General features: G+C 38.5%; 1 long non-coding RNA gene across 5 annotated transcripts in view; it reads left to right on the top strand.

The window, feature by feature from the left end:
* Positions 1-14761, top strand: part of LOC144983753 (uncharacterized) — a 93500-nt gene that overhangs the window by 59175 nt on the left and 19564 nt on the right. Inside the window, exons 1-2 of one of the 5 annotated variants that reach the window (XR_013647547.1) lie at positions 4320-4512; positions 11131-11303. This is a non-coding gene — a long non-coding RNA (uncharacterized LOC144983753). Of the gene's footprint in view, positions 1-4319; positions 4513-11024; positions 11304-14761 lie in introns of those variants that run through there. The other 4 variants (XR_013647546.1, XR_013647549.1, XR_013647548.1 and 1 more) reach the window with 4 other exon arrangements.

Below are 14761 nucleotides of genomic sequence, written 5' to 3'. Positions count from 1 at the left end.
AAAAAGACCCTGTTCTAATTTTATACAAACACAATGCCAACTTTGCAAACCAACAGTCATGGCTGATAATGTCTCTCTCTTCTTTTTAGAAATATTTAAACTCTTAAGTTGAGATCACCACATAAATTATGGATAACAGAATTATTCTGTCCAAATATTGTCATTAAAACTGTTAAAACAGTGTCCAAACCACAGTGCTTTATTTTGACGGTTCCAAAAATAAATATTTCTCATGGATGTCCAGTGTTAAAAAGTCAGATTTGACCCCAAATTTAAGTGTATCCACAGCAGTTGTTTTGGTTTTATCAAAGCTTACATTTTTGCATGATGACTGATGTGGTCTTTGATTGGCACGTGGGTGGACCCAACAGAACTGTCACCTTGCTTTGCCCCGCCCATTGGCCTGTCTTATAAACATTGCTGAGGTGGGTGGAGTAACCTCCTGTCAAAGTGCTCTCCGGTTTCATTTTTCTCTGTTGAGAATCAAATGGGTGGTTGAGTTCATGCCACTAAACAAAAGCCTCCTCACTTTGATCTTTGGTTACGTCTATTGGTGGCACGCTACCAGGTTGATGCCAGCATTTACACTGCTTCTGATTCTTGTTTTTGTATTTGAAGAATGTTCAAGGATGTTACTGGTTTTTTGGAACTAAAAATATTTTAATTACATTATGAACACCCAAATATTGTCTATAAGTTTATGTTCTGCAGCAAATGTATACAAAAAGATGCAACCTTGAGAAAGTCACTTCATGTTTGGGAGTTATGGTTTAACTCTCAATTTAGATTTGTTAACCTTGATATGTGTGTCTGTCACATTTTGACATCTTTCAGTGTTTTTTTAATCAGAATATAAACTTTAGACCACATGTTCCAAGTGTTATCATCCTCATCAGAATCCAGCTGCGGGACATGGATTTTTTTGTTTTGTTCTGCAGATTTCACAGAATTTCCTGCTCTTTTTACATCTGGTCTTCATTCTTTCTTCCACTGAATCTGTTTGGATGACAGCCAAACATGTGACATCAAACACACTGCAATGGATGACAAATACGTTATCATGCTTCAATCTTTACTGTTTCATTTTCAGAGGCTTACATTTGTTGAGTTATTAGGACTATTTTCTGACAAGAAAATCAAAGCTGGAAAATGTATCAGGGTTATTAAGAAACCTTTAAGGATGCACTCCAATCATGTTTTGAGGTATTGTAGTCTTCTAATTATGATTATGCTGTTTTTAGGCAAAATACGCAAAACATGTTGTTTTCTAGGACATAGTTTATGCAGAGAAGTAAGGTTTTTTGGAAATTCACCTCTGAGTTGTTGTAAATTCTATTTGCGCAGAGTAAGCCTGCCCTCATTTCCCATCATTCCCTTGTTTTCAACCTCTCCCCCTAGACTTACAGACCTTTACACCCTCAATTTAACATTACTGGTGCAACCAAAATCACGATTGGAACTATCCATTGGAGCTATCCATCTGTGCAGTTCTGAGCCAGATGCCAGCTCAGACGAGGAAAACAAAGTTGTACGTGGATCTAGACGTCCACAAGCGGATGGAGCGGAGCAGGGAGCTGCTGACTGGAGCATCTATGCCACTCCTTTATTTTAATTTATTCTATTTAAGTTAGGACAATGAATATTAAACAATGTTTTAGCAGGATTACAACATAAATATCCGAGAATTAGCACCAATCTACATCTGTAGTTCTAAGGCAGGTAAAGGATATACTGTACATCCGAACACAGAACCCAGTAAAAAGTAAACATTACAGCCAAGATTAAGACATAAAATATACAGTAACACAACATAAACAAATCCACACAAAGACACGTGTACAGTGAAAAACAGATAAAATAAAAAAACAACAGCATTGTCTGATGTTGAATGCACCTGTAGGATTATTTAAAGTATTAGTACGTGACTGACTTACTTCTAACCGATTGTGTAGAACAGTTTTGAATATTGCATAGTTTTCACAGTTTCTGAAGTAAAAAGACAGTGTATTCCAAAATTGTGTCAAATTCATTAAAGGTGGGGGAACAAGCCCATTTAAAACTTTAAAAATGAGACAGTCATGCAAAAAGGATCATTTAAACTGATCATTTGAATCCAGCTTGTTATATTTATTGAGAGTGATACAATAGTAAGGTTTTGTTATCTAGGATTTTTAATGTTTTTAAACAAGTTCTTAAGCAGCTTTAAAATAGTTTGTTTCACTTGTTTGGGACCACATAGTGAGGCAATTCAAATGTTGTTATTCACAACAATTTGAATTAAAAAATGCTCAAACACAATTTTAAATGGATTTTCTTTATGCATGTGCTACATCATGTTAAACACCAAAAACATAGTTTTCATTGAAGTGGGTCTTTAAGGGTTTTGAATCAACATAGTGCACCAGTGTCATGGGTATGAACTCTAGAAGAGGAAGAGACTCTGAGCTGTAAGACATCTTCATCTACTGTGCAGGATCCTTCTAAAGCAAGAATCTAAAAGCCAAAAATGTAGGACCATTGAATGTGTATGACAACTGGACAGTGTGAGTGAGTGAGTGAGTGAGTGAGTGAGCGAGCGAGCGAGTGAGCGAGTGAGTGAGTGAGTGAGCGAGCGAGAGAGCGAGCGAATGAGCAAGTTATCACCCATAAAAAATGGTTTACTTCCACCTCCAACAAAAGGAAGTCGCCATATTTTCATGACAAAGATGTTGCAACCGTCCGAGTCAGTCTGAGTCATCATTTCTATGGAAACTACTCTCACCAATCAGGAGTGAGCTTGTTGGAAGTCTCAGGAAAATCCATCAATCAAATATTTTGAACGTTTAAATGTAAGACCACCTACATCTATTGAGGCAGCTGATTGATCACTTTATAACAACAACTTTCACAAAAGAAAAAATACAATTAAAAAAAAGGATAAGCAAGAAGAGGTTGTTTATTTTTAAAAGGTAGCAGAGCAATAATAGTTATTCTGACTAATAGAATGACTGAGTAGTAGCTGTTATTTCTCAATAGATGTCTATGGGATTTTGGCTTCTTGGAGCCAGTGGGCATTTCCTGTTCGGAATGTGAGAGGGGGGGGATCACTCAGTCTAAATCTCATACAGTCAATGCCCTCTCTTCCCCTCATCCTGTCATTTGAGGGCCACATTATTGTTTACAATAAGGCCAGAATGGAAGCTATGTTTCTGTAAAATGCATGTAAATGGAAAGAAGTGCATATGTGTGCTCTTTTTATGCCATTTTGTTTTAAAGGAGGAAGCATTACAGATTTATGGTGAGATCAGAATCCATGTCATTTATATTTAAGTCGAGCTGTTTTACTTCAAAACTCTAATTCAGATAAAAAATATGTTACACAACATCACCGACAGATTAATCCACAGGTAAAAGTGCAATTAACAACTGCAAAAAACAGCTGGGGCAAATAAATATACATTTAAATAAACAAATATCTGCAGCAAAACTTTTGCTTGCGTTATTTTTTTTCTTTCTGATCCAAAAACCCAAACCTCCGATAATGAAGGATTGAGATTGTTTGTCTTGGTTGGTTTCTTCTCTGCATGGCTCGTCTCAGACTTGTTCTGTGAATTTAGCTGCAAACAGATGTTTGCATCTAAAAAAGTTTCGGGCCGCTTTAATTGACTTGTCTAACTGCGATGGTTCTGTCAACAGCCGCTTCCAAATTCACCCACCGGAGGATAATGGCCGGGGGGAACGGTGCCTTTAGGTACCTCAGAGCCTTTCCCTTCCTGCTACCTTGGCCTGATTAAAACAATTGAGAGGAAAAGCATAGGGTACTTGACCCAAACGGTTCCTCGTAACAAATTGCCTTTGTGAGATGAACCCAGTGTTATGCCTGGCCTGCCTATCTGTCCGTGTCTAGAGGGGATTTGTGATACATATATACATGAGTGGCGCAGGTTGGGAAGGGAGTCAGGTGAAGTACTTGAGGCCAATTTAGGTCTGCTGGGAGAGGTGAGGAGGACAAAGGAGAATGCAGAGGAGGGCAGGAGGCGAACCTAATGGAGCCTCCCACTAACAAGCCCCATCTCTGGGCTTTAAGTCTGATGTCACTGCATCTTCTGCTCCTCTTCCACCATTGCTTATAGTTTTCCTCTGCATAATGTCCCATACTCATTTTCCTTTGCTGTTATGCTGCCTTCTCCTGCTTCCTCCTTTTACCAATTTGGACAGGCAGCAGCGGGCTAAAGACGTCCTCCATCTCGACCTCATTTGTGGAGGCACAGAACAGGTTGTGCTGGTTGTTTGTATGCTCCTGTGTGTGTCTCTGTCAGACAGGTGCTTTGTAAAGCTGCTGCCAATCATGATCTGATTGTCTTTTGCTCCCAAGCACTCGAGTTTTTCGCGTCCAAGCTTGTGAGCGTAACCAAAAAGAGGCAGACGGGCACTGGGGGAGGAGATTACATCTGTATGTTGTTGTTTTTTTTCTCAATCGTCCCGCGCTTCACACAGTCAGACTTCATTAAAGGGGAGTTAGCTGCAGGCCAGGTAGGTAACACGTCAAAAAGTTTCTCCCAGGTGGCATCTATCCATTGAACAAAGTTGCAAAGAGTAACCTGTTGGTTTAATAGCATTTGTTACATGTTGAGTGATTTTAGAAGATTTTTTTTACAGTATAGAGGAGATAAATGTAAAAAATAAAATAAAATAAAAGTTAAATTGATTTATTTTCCTGCCTCAGGCCGCGCCCATGACTCCAAAAAGGGCGGGCTCAGATAATGAATGGATGTATTTTCGAGCAACAATTACAATTTGGGTAACCATTAGCAAATAATAATTTTTTTATTTAAAGTCTTCTGAAATTTAGAACAAAAGGAGTTCATCCGATCCAAAACTGTTTTCTATAAAATGAAGTAGAGTGGAGGCATTTCTGTGGTTAAAAGGTGCTCAACTTTACAAATCATCAGAAAAACCTAATAAAATCTGTAAGATTGTTCTTTAAAGTCAAAATGACCACTTTGTGATTTAAAAAGGAAAAACGCTGTTAGAAAAAAGTCACTGGTGACTAAAGATTGACGGCAGAGCTGCTCTTTAGCTAAACACCGCAGCGTTAGGCAGAGACTTCTTATTCCAACAACCTGCAGCTCATCTAAAAACATTTGTGTAGCAGAAATCTGTCCACTTAACCTGAAATTGTGCGCACCAGGTGCACTAAGTTAGAGACAGAAACCAGTTTCTATTATTTATCTTCTCCAGTTGAAAAGTCTCTGAAGGAGAAAGAAGTTTGATGTTGATGCTGTCTATATTGCTCTGGGCTGTTGCCATTCAAAGACATTACAACATATTTTAGTGGTGTTTTGGTTTTGGTACGTCACTCAGCAAAACTTTCACATATCAAATAACAAACCAAGGCTGAATTGTTGGCTTTGAGACCGGTTTTATTCATTTCTTTTGGATTTCATAATTCCACGCTTGTGTTGCACAGTGGCGTAGTCGTAGGCGCACTCACCTCACAGCAATCCCAGCTGGGACCTTTCTGTGTGGAGTTTGCATGTTGTCCCCCATGCATGCGTGGGTTTTCCCCGGGAGCTCCGGCTTCCTTCATAGGGTTTATTGGTAGCTCAAAATTGCTCTTGGATGTGAGTTTGAGTGTGTGAGTTAGTGTCCATGCAACAGACTGACGACCTGTTCAGGGTGTCTCCTGCCTTTGCCTGACGGTAGTTGGGTTGGCTCCAGCAGCACCGTGACCCTGAAATGGATCCAGCGGGTTCTGAAAATGGATGGATGGATATTCCAGAATATCTTACTTGAATTTAAAGTTTGTCATATTACTTTATTATTCTTTTCTGTCATTTCATAATCATTAAACTTCACTACAACTGCTAGTGAAGCGACGGTGAGAAGATTGTTTGTTTACATTTTGGCTACATCCATCCGTCCCTCTTCCATACATGCTGCATCCCGTTCTTGGTCACTGGGATGTTTGAGTTGTTTGTGTGTTGAATTTGGGTGTGAATATTTTAAGTTTTAGAATCACCAATCAAACTATGAGGCACGAGGAAGCCATAGCACTTGGAGAAAACCCACACGTGCGCAGGGAGAACATGCAAACTCAACACAGGGAGCAACAAGCCGGGATTCAAACCATTGGCTTGTCTTACTAAGAGCAATAGTGTAGCCACTGCTACTTTTTTTTTCTAAAAAAAAACCTGTACAAAAAACAGAGCAATACAATAAAATGAATAATCTAGGAATCTAATGAATTACTATAGAGACTATCAACAAATAAGGAAAATACAGAACGATAATACATTCAGTTCGTTTAAAAATGTCAGCATTATAAATCTGATTTTAAGAACATATCAACAGTTGATAAGCTTGTTAATTATTTTTTTTTAAATCTGTTAAACTGGACAGCAATTTGAAATATTTCACAAAGCTATTAAAACATTCCAGCAGCCTCTGATAAACCCCTGACTTTAGGAATTAAACATTTCATGTCATAATTATGCCTTATAAAAAACCTAGCAAACGTTAGTAGTCAGGCCCAAATGTGAAAACTCTGAACCTAGTTTTATTTGAATTAGTTATTTTATGTAATTTTAACCTGCATAACACAAGGTGGGGGAGACCCCTCACCAAATTATAGCACATTGATATGAACACGTGTAAGAACATGTAAGAACACTTACATGTTACACAAACTCTAGTGGCAACTTTCAAAATGTTGCATCAATCAGCATTCTCACATCCACATTGCTGCAATAGAAAAATTCCCAGCATGCACCCCGTCTACCATATACCAAAAGCTGCAGCATATTGAAATGCAAAACCTCCTTTGACCCCACAAACCTTTTTCCAAGGGAGCCGCTGCTTAAATTGAGATGTTCCACACTTGATCATTCAGGAGACGCTCTGAGAGACAGGGAGGGTTAAACTGAGAGTTTGCCCCATTGTCAATTAAGGCACCACCAGGTGAACATCTCTGTCAGAACCTCCACCTGCTGACCCACAGCGCTGCATTGTCTCATTTTGACATCTGTGTTAAACGATGCCTCTGTCAAATCCTCCCCGCCTGGGGAAATCTCTGCAGTGTTCGGTGTAATTGTGAGAATGCATGTGTCATACATATCCATGACGCCACTGCACCTTCACCAGCATGTAGGATGGCCCTGTACATACCTTTGTCCATGGCATGAGATGTGTTTGGGTTTATTGACTCCTGGGGGTAATTGACAGGCTCAGACTCTTGTTCAGGTCAGTCTCAGGGGGGGCTGTTAGGCTGCATGTGCTTGCATCTGCACACCTCCACTCATGGAGAATGCTTTAAGCAATGTCTGCTGTGTTGGTGGATTTGATGCAATAGGAAAAACAAAGTAGGTGCAGGTGAAGCTCCTGATTGTGTTCATGTTTGTGCTTTTTTTGCAGTTAAAGATTCACTCAGTGTGTGACGTTTATGACTGGCATATAATGACACATATATATAATGACATCATTATATATTATGATATATTTAAAGACACATTTGTTTTTATATGAATGCAAATTAGCATGGTTTATTGACAGACTAGCAGCCTTAAGTTGGTTTATGAGTCAAGCTTTTTTTGTGTTACAAAATAAAGACTTGCTATAGTTCTTTATTGAATTCATTTAATGTGATTGACATATAAATGCAGTTAAAGCAGTGCACTTAAATGGGATAAATGGGAAATTCTTCATTCATTTGTTGTGTCCACCATGAACCAGCTCAGTGGTTTTTCTCATGTTTATGTCTGGAATTCTTTTATTTTTAACTGCTGATGGATTACTGCTGAAGCAAAAGTCCTACTTTGGTAGTATTGTTTGTTGTGTCTCCTCTGAAGCATTCTATTGTGTTCCTGGTTTCAGTTGTAGGATTATTTCCTGACTTATTTTTGAAACGGTTTCTTTTGTTTATTTCTAGTCAGTTTTGTTTCTGTATGTGTTCACGTCTGGTTTCTGTTGCTGACGGCTGCACTGGCATTTTGTTAGTCATAAGTTATTCTAAAGTCGTTTGGTGATTTCTTGCTAGATCTTGGTTCTTGTGATGTAATAAGAGGTATTCACCTGTTGACTTTCCCGCCATGTTGTCATTGCTTCATATTTTACACATCTAATGCTAAGTTTTCTTAAATATTTTCTGACCCTCTGATCCGTTTTTACATTCCAATAGATCTGTTAAGTCTACTTCCACTCTACATTAAAATAGATCATTTTAAAGGTTGAATGTATCTTATTCTTACAGTGGCCTTTGAAGTGAAAATCCCATAAACAAATCACTTGATGCAAAAACATTTTATAGATCACAACGACAATTAAAAAGCTAAACAAATTTAAAAAACTAACTTTATAGGTTGGGTCCAATTGTATGATATTTTAGAAAAAGACAAGTGTTAAATTGAACTACCCTGCAACAGACTGGAGACTTGTCCAGGGTACACGCCCCCCCTTTGCCCTAAAGTAGCTGAGTTGGCTACCCGAAAGGGATTCAGGGGTTCTGAAGCTGGATTAATGGATGGAGGGATGGATGGAGGGATGGATGGAGGGAGGGATGGATGGATGGGTGGATGGATGGATGGATGGATGGGGGGATGGAGGGAGGGAGGGAGGGAGGGAGGGAGGGATCCATGGATGGATGGATGGATGGATGGATGGAGGGGGGGATGGATGGAGGGAGGGAGGGATGGATGGATGGATGGATGGATGGATGGATGGATGGATGTGTGGATGGATGCATGGATGGAAATTGAACCCAAATGACCCGGTCTGAACGAAATCACTCCTCCACTGAGCTGCTGAGATGGTTAAAGGGCGGTAAAGAGGCTGAGTGGCTCATTTTATTGCTGTTCAAACATATCCACATTTCTCTAAAAACAGCAGATTTATTGGAAGTGACTATGTTTGTCGATCTGTGTGTGGCCCTGTGATGGACTGGCAGTCCAAAGAGCAGCGTCTACAACATTGATGCTTCCCACCCACAGCTAGACATGACCCAACCTGTGGTAGCCCTGACCTGGTGGGTCTGAGTGTGGTGGCAGCATTAACAAACACCTCCTCTCATCCAGAACATCAAACAAAACCAGAACTCTACTGATGGAAGAAACCTGGAGTTCACATCAGAGATCAGCTGACTTCTTTTCACTGGGAGAAGAGTTTAGCAAACAAATGATGTTCAGTCGTTTTCAGTGTTAACTCATTAGCGAATCATGGTTAACCTGATGCACTTACAACAATTTAAAATGAACAAATAATTTTAAATGGAATATACATGCAAAACAAAAAATGTAATCCTAAAAAAGCCAGTGATCAAAATTTGAACTTGAACCCCTATGTCTATTTTGAAAAAGCAAAGCTATTCACACAAAAATCTACACTTGGCCTTTGGTGATTGTCTATAACATTGTGTTGTTCCTGTTTTGAACCCTATCTTAACTGAGAAAAGAAAAAAAAATTGGCAAGGAAATGTTTCAAACTGTTCTATATTTAAGCTATTTAAGTTGGTGAACTTTTCAGCTTATTTTACACAACCTTCCAGGTTGAAGCTTTATAAGTTCAAGGCAGAAATTTCTAAGTGAATCTCTTAATTATATTAGTGGATCACAAATCATAGATTTCAGGATTTCCAAATCTTTCAAGATTTTTGGATAAATATTTGTCCGTCTGTCAAACATAGTTAAAGTCTTATAGTTGGCATGATCCAAAATCTACTGTGGCAAGAACAACATGGAGTATTGAGGTTTAGTTACTTTAGTTTGAATGCGGCTTAAATGAAAAAATAGTTATTTAAAGTACACAGCAACACACGTTTTTTATAGTGTCGGGATGACTCTGTCTTCAGTATAGTAGGCCATTAGAGTCCTTGTTAAAGCCCAACTCTCCAAAAATAGATTCATTCATTCTGCCTAAACATATATATATATATATATATATATATATATATATATATATATATATATATATATATATATATATATATATAAAACAACAGTGTTTATATATCTTACAAAAAAAAGCTGTTGGAATTATTCATGGAGTGGACTGTGGGTCACATACAAACACTCTGTTTTTAAACTCGGGTTTATTGAAACAATGGGATCTAGTGAAACTGAAAACAGCTCTCATCATGCATGAACTAGATACAACTTACTTCCAATAAACTTACAGCAAATGTTCAAAGACAGACCGAGAGTTACAATCTCAGAAAAAAACGGAATTTCAAAAAGCAGTGCTTTCGAACAACAAAAAAGAAATTGTGTCTATCTAATTGTGGTGCTGATTTATGGAATGGATTGGATGAAGGTTTAAAACAAACCAAAAGTTTACACGCATTCAAAAAAACCTACAATAAGTCACTAATAGTACTGTATAAGGTCAGAAACGATTAATTAAACAAAAAATGTCACTTTAGCACAGTTGCCATGCAGAATTGTACCGTGAATGTTTTGTATCTCTCTGTAAATAGCAATACGCTTATTGAAAACGCACATCATCAGGTTTTGTCAAAAGGGGTGGGAGCAGACAAGAATTCTCTTCAACCCACTCAATTTCAAGCACATTGTATTGTTTTATGTCTTTTAAACCACTGTGTGTTGACTTTTTCATTTGTTTTGTGTTTGAAATAAACTAAACTGAAACTAAACTAAACTAAATATGGCCTCTAAGTTTTTGGAGAACAGCACCAGTAAGGAGCAACATTTAACATTTAAAAAATAAATAAATAAATAAAATAAAACCGATAGGATTAGGAAAAATGCTCTTACTGAGAAATTTTTTTTAAGAGAAAATATTCCAGTCATTTAGACTTGAAATATTAAATTGCTATTTAAAAAACTTTTATAATATTATTTTTCTTGCAAGACAGAAAATCAGACAGTTTTCGTGAAACAAAGGTCTTTTTACTTTCAGTTTTTGCAGTGTGTAATGTAAAATTCTTCTTGGTAATCCCCAAAAGTTTGCACATTTAAGGTTTATTTAGCACTGCCTAACCGTTTTTGGGGCTTGTAATTTTCCCAGCAGATGGCCATGACATGCATCCTGTGCTGCAAACATGGTTGCCACGACGACGTTGGCATGTTCAGTGATCTTGCCGTTTACATGAAAAGACGAGCTACGGGCACGAAGAAAACTCATCTATCCTTCTGTTTTCAGGAGCAGACCTCACACATCTCCTCTGACAACGACTCCGAACACGACCGGACAGACCCGGGAGGCAGCGGGCCGCTCATCAAAGCAGAAAGGGTTCTGAAACAGCAGAGCAGAGCCACATCATCAGGACTTCGTCAAAACTCTCCTGCTCTGCTGGATTCCACACCTGCTGTCAGGTAGAACTGTTTGACTGTGTGAAGCAGGTTGTCACTAAAGCTAACCAGGCATGAGACACCACAGTGGGTGTTTATTTTCCCTGTCTGAGCCTGGCCGTCACGGTTGGCTTTACCTTAACTCCTCAAGCAGAACGCGGCTTCATTAGATCTCAATGATAAATTGATTATGATGTGACAGTGTGGCTCAACAGGAGCAGATGATGAGTGAGTCACTGTCTGAAGGGAGGTTTTGTGCAGGCTGGAGGTTTTTAATGTGACCGGGCTTTTATCATGCCCTTTTTTTTTTTTTGGTATTTCAAACAAGCTTTAAGTTTGTCTTAAACAGGTGTGACAGTGCAGGTAATCTTCACTAAGCCTCACAATGCTGCAGCACTCTGAACGTTGTTTAAACACCGACGGGCAAGTTTGGGAGTCTGATTTTGTGTCTCACATATGTAGTAATGTAAAGTTATTTGGAAAGAAGACCTTTAAAGTCTGTCTGTTACAAAATGTTGAAAAAAAAGCCAAGTTAAGGGGTTTCCACAGATGTTAGTGATGCAAACATTTGCATTGATTGCTGCCCTTCTTATAGAGAACAAAGACTGACTAAAGACTCTTACACACAGGTATGATTTGGGCGGTAAGTTAAAGACTTCCTGCGCCATCAATGGTTTGGGCTTGGCTTGACTTAATGCTGTTTATGGGGTAAACATAGATGTGTTTCCCAAGTCTGCACTTCATTAATCATCATTATTTGATTGTTCACCATGGCAGTGCAATGAAAAATATGTTGTGGTGAATCGTCAAAGACCACACAACACCAAACCTCAAGGTGCGGCGAGCTGCTACCTCATCTGATGACTGTTCATTTGGCAAATCAATGATTTTAAAGCCTGATTAATAGCCTAGCTAACTAAATTAATGTTGTTTTCCTGTAATGGATTTGTAGGAGTTACAGTTTGTTCAGATGTTTGGTTTCCAGTTTAAGCTGCTTGCCACGTGAGGTTTGCTACATCGGATAGAGTGGGACACAAAATGTAAAAATTCAGAAACGCTTCAAAGTTTCTGGTTGCTATTATATGGAGAGAAATTAGACTCAGTCGGATTTGTGCGTGCGTAATTCTTGATTTGTGCGTAAATTAGGATTTGTGTTTGCATATTCTTGCTTTGTTCGTGCGTAAATTAGGATTTGTGCATAAATTTGGATTTGTGCGTGATTTGTTACTCACATAATACGTTTTGTGTATAAGTTAAAAAAATATAAAATGAAAAAAATTCAAAATGCAATTTACGTATGCACAAATTAAGATTACAACAGCTTGAAACTACTTACACACACACATCTTTAAAAAACACGCACGAATCCCTTGTTACGCACACACAAAGCCAAAGTTACGCACGGATCTACCGTGAGACTGTTTTCACGTCTCACAAATTCGTCCGTAAATGCTGCGTTTAAATACCAGTGGAATGCTCGGTCATTAGAATTTTCCTATCAGCCTTCCCTTCTAAACGTATCCAGACAATGACTCAATCAATACATGAAGACAGTAGATGTTAGTGTTGAACATAGAGGCTACTTACTTCGGGGCGTTGACCACCGAGATGGGCCGCCATTCTTCCCGTGACTCTCTCAGTCTGACTGACTTTGATTTTTCCGGAAGAAAAACACAGTGCCCCCTACTGGTCGTTCCTGTTACGCATTTTGTATCAATTCGGAGTCTCAGAGAATAATATACTTTAAATATATATATCAGCGTTTAAAAGTGAACGTAATATTCTCAGATAATAATTTTTATTTTCCTTTAAAGTTTTTTTAAGCCCTGCTACACCCACTGAAGGAAATACGTTTAGAAGGGAAGGCTGATAGGAAAATTCTAATGACCGAGCATTCCACTGGTATTTAAACGCAGCATTTACGGACGAAATTGTGAGACGTGAAAACAGTCTCACGGTAGATCCGTGCGTAACTTTGGCTTTGTGTGTGCGTAACAAGGGATTCGTGCGTGTTTTTAAAGATGTGTGTGTGTAAGTAGTTTCAAGCTGTTGTAATCTTAATTTGTGCATACGTAAATTGCATTTTGTATTTTTTTCATTTTATATTTTTTTAACTTATACACAAAACGTATTATGTGAGTAACAAATCACGCACAAATCCAAATTTATGCACAAATCCTAATTTACGCACGCACAAAGCAAGAATATGCATACACAAATCCTAATTTACGCACAAATCAAGAATTACGCACGCACAAATCCGACTGAGTCTAATTTCTCTCCATATTCGTGCGTGTTTTTAAAGATGTGTGTGTGTAAGTAGTTTCAAGCTGTTGTAATCTTAATTTGTGCATACGTAAATTGCATTTTGTATTTTTTTCATTTTATATTTTTTTAACTTATACACAAAACGTATTATGTGAGTAACAAATCACGCACAAATCCAAATTTATGCACAAATCCTAATTTACGCACGCACAAAGCAAGAATATGCATACACAAATCCTAATTTACGCACAAATCAAGAATTACGCACGCACAAATCCGACTGAGTCTAATTTCTCTCCATACTATTATGTCACATTACTCCTTTCAAACCACTTAAAAACATCCTTACTATGACAACGGAAAAGAAGCTCTTTTAATTGTAGGTTTGTCTGTGAAAGATTAAAGCCTGTGGATCAAACTCCTGGAACAGGAAGACCCTCCTGTTCGCCACTAATTTCTACCTACTTCATTCTCCCTCATTCCTGAACAGCTGTAATCCCCCCTCCTTCAAAAAAATGTCAAAAACAGAGGATAGAGAGCAAGATAAAGGTGTTGTAGTTAACTGCAGCAATGATTCCACTGAGCTTTGTTCACAACCCAATCGGTACCGCATGTTCAAGCAACTATTTCCAATAAAAAGTCTATGCAAACATGCATAAATGCGCAATATTTTTCTAAATTCTCTCATTCACGCATTTCTACACACATTTTTAAGTCTGTTTTTGGGCTCTACGAACAAAACATCCATTGAATAGCGTTGAAAGTTAAACCAGTTAAACTTTGACCAAACAGTGACTCAGCTGTGATGGATGGATGGCGTCCCTTGTCAGTCATGGACATGCCAAGCGTTTGAAAAGAGATCATGGAGGAGAAATGAATTATTGCAGTTTGTGCCCAGCTGGAATTATATGAAGCCAATTCTTTCACATATCAGAAAAAGCCTGAAGCAAGATTCAGGAGATTTGCACCACTTTGACATTTCACACCAAGCCTCTTCCAACTGTTGCGCTAGTATTGTGTAGCGACATTCTGGTGTGAAAACCATATGCTGAAAGGCCTCACATGCCTGGTGTGTACATAGCATAAGACTTCTGTGTTCAGATAGTTCTTCAGATGAGAACTTCCACCAGGTTTAGCTCCTCTGGTGTGCAGATTAGCAGCAAAGTCTGGCCTGCATCTGCAGATACACTACAACAACAAACCGTAATCAGCAA

The sequence above is a fragment of the Oryzias latipes genome, chromosome 14 (genome assembly GCF_053564925.1).
Source record: "Oryzias latipes strain Hd-rR chromosome 14, Olatipes_Hd-rR_3.1".
Lineage (NCBI taxonomy): Eukaryota > Metazoa > Chordata > Actinopteri > Beloniformes > Adrianichthyidae > Oryzias > Oryzias latipes.
This window is presented reverse-complemented; position numbering and strand designations above follow the sequence as displayed.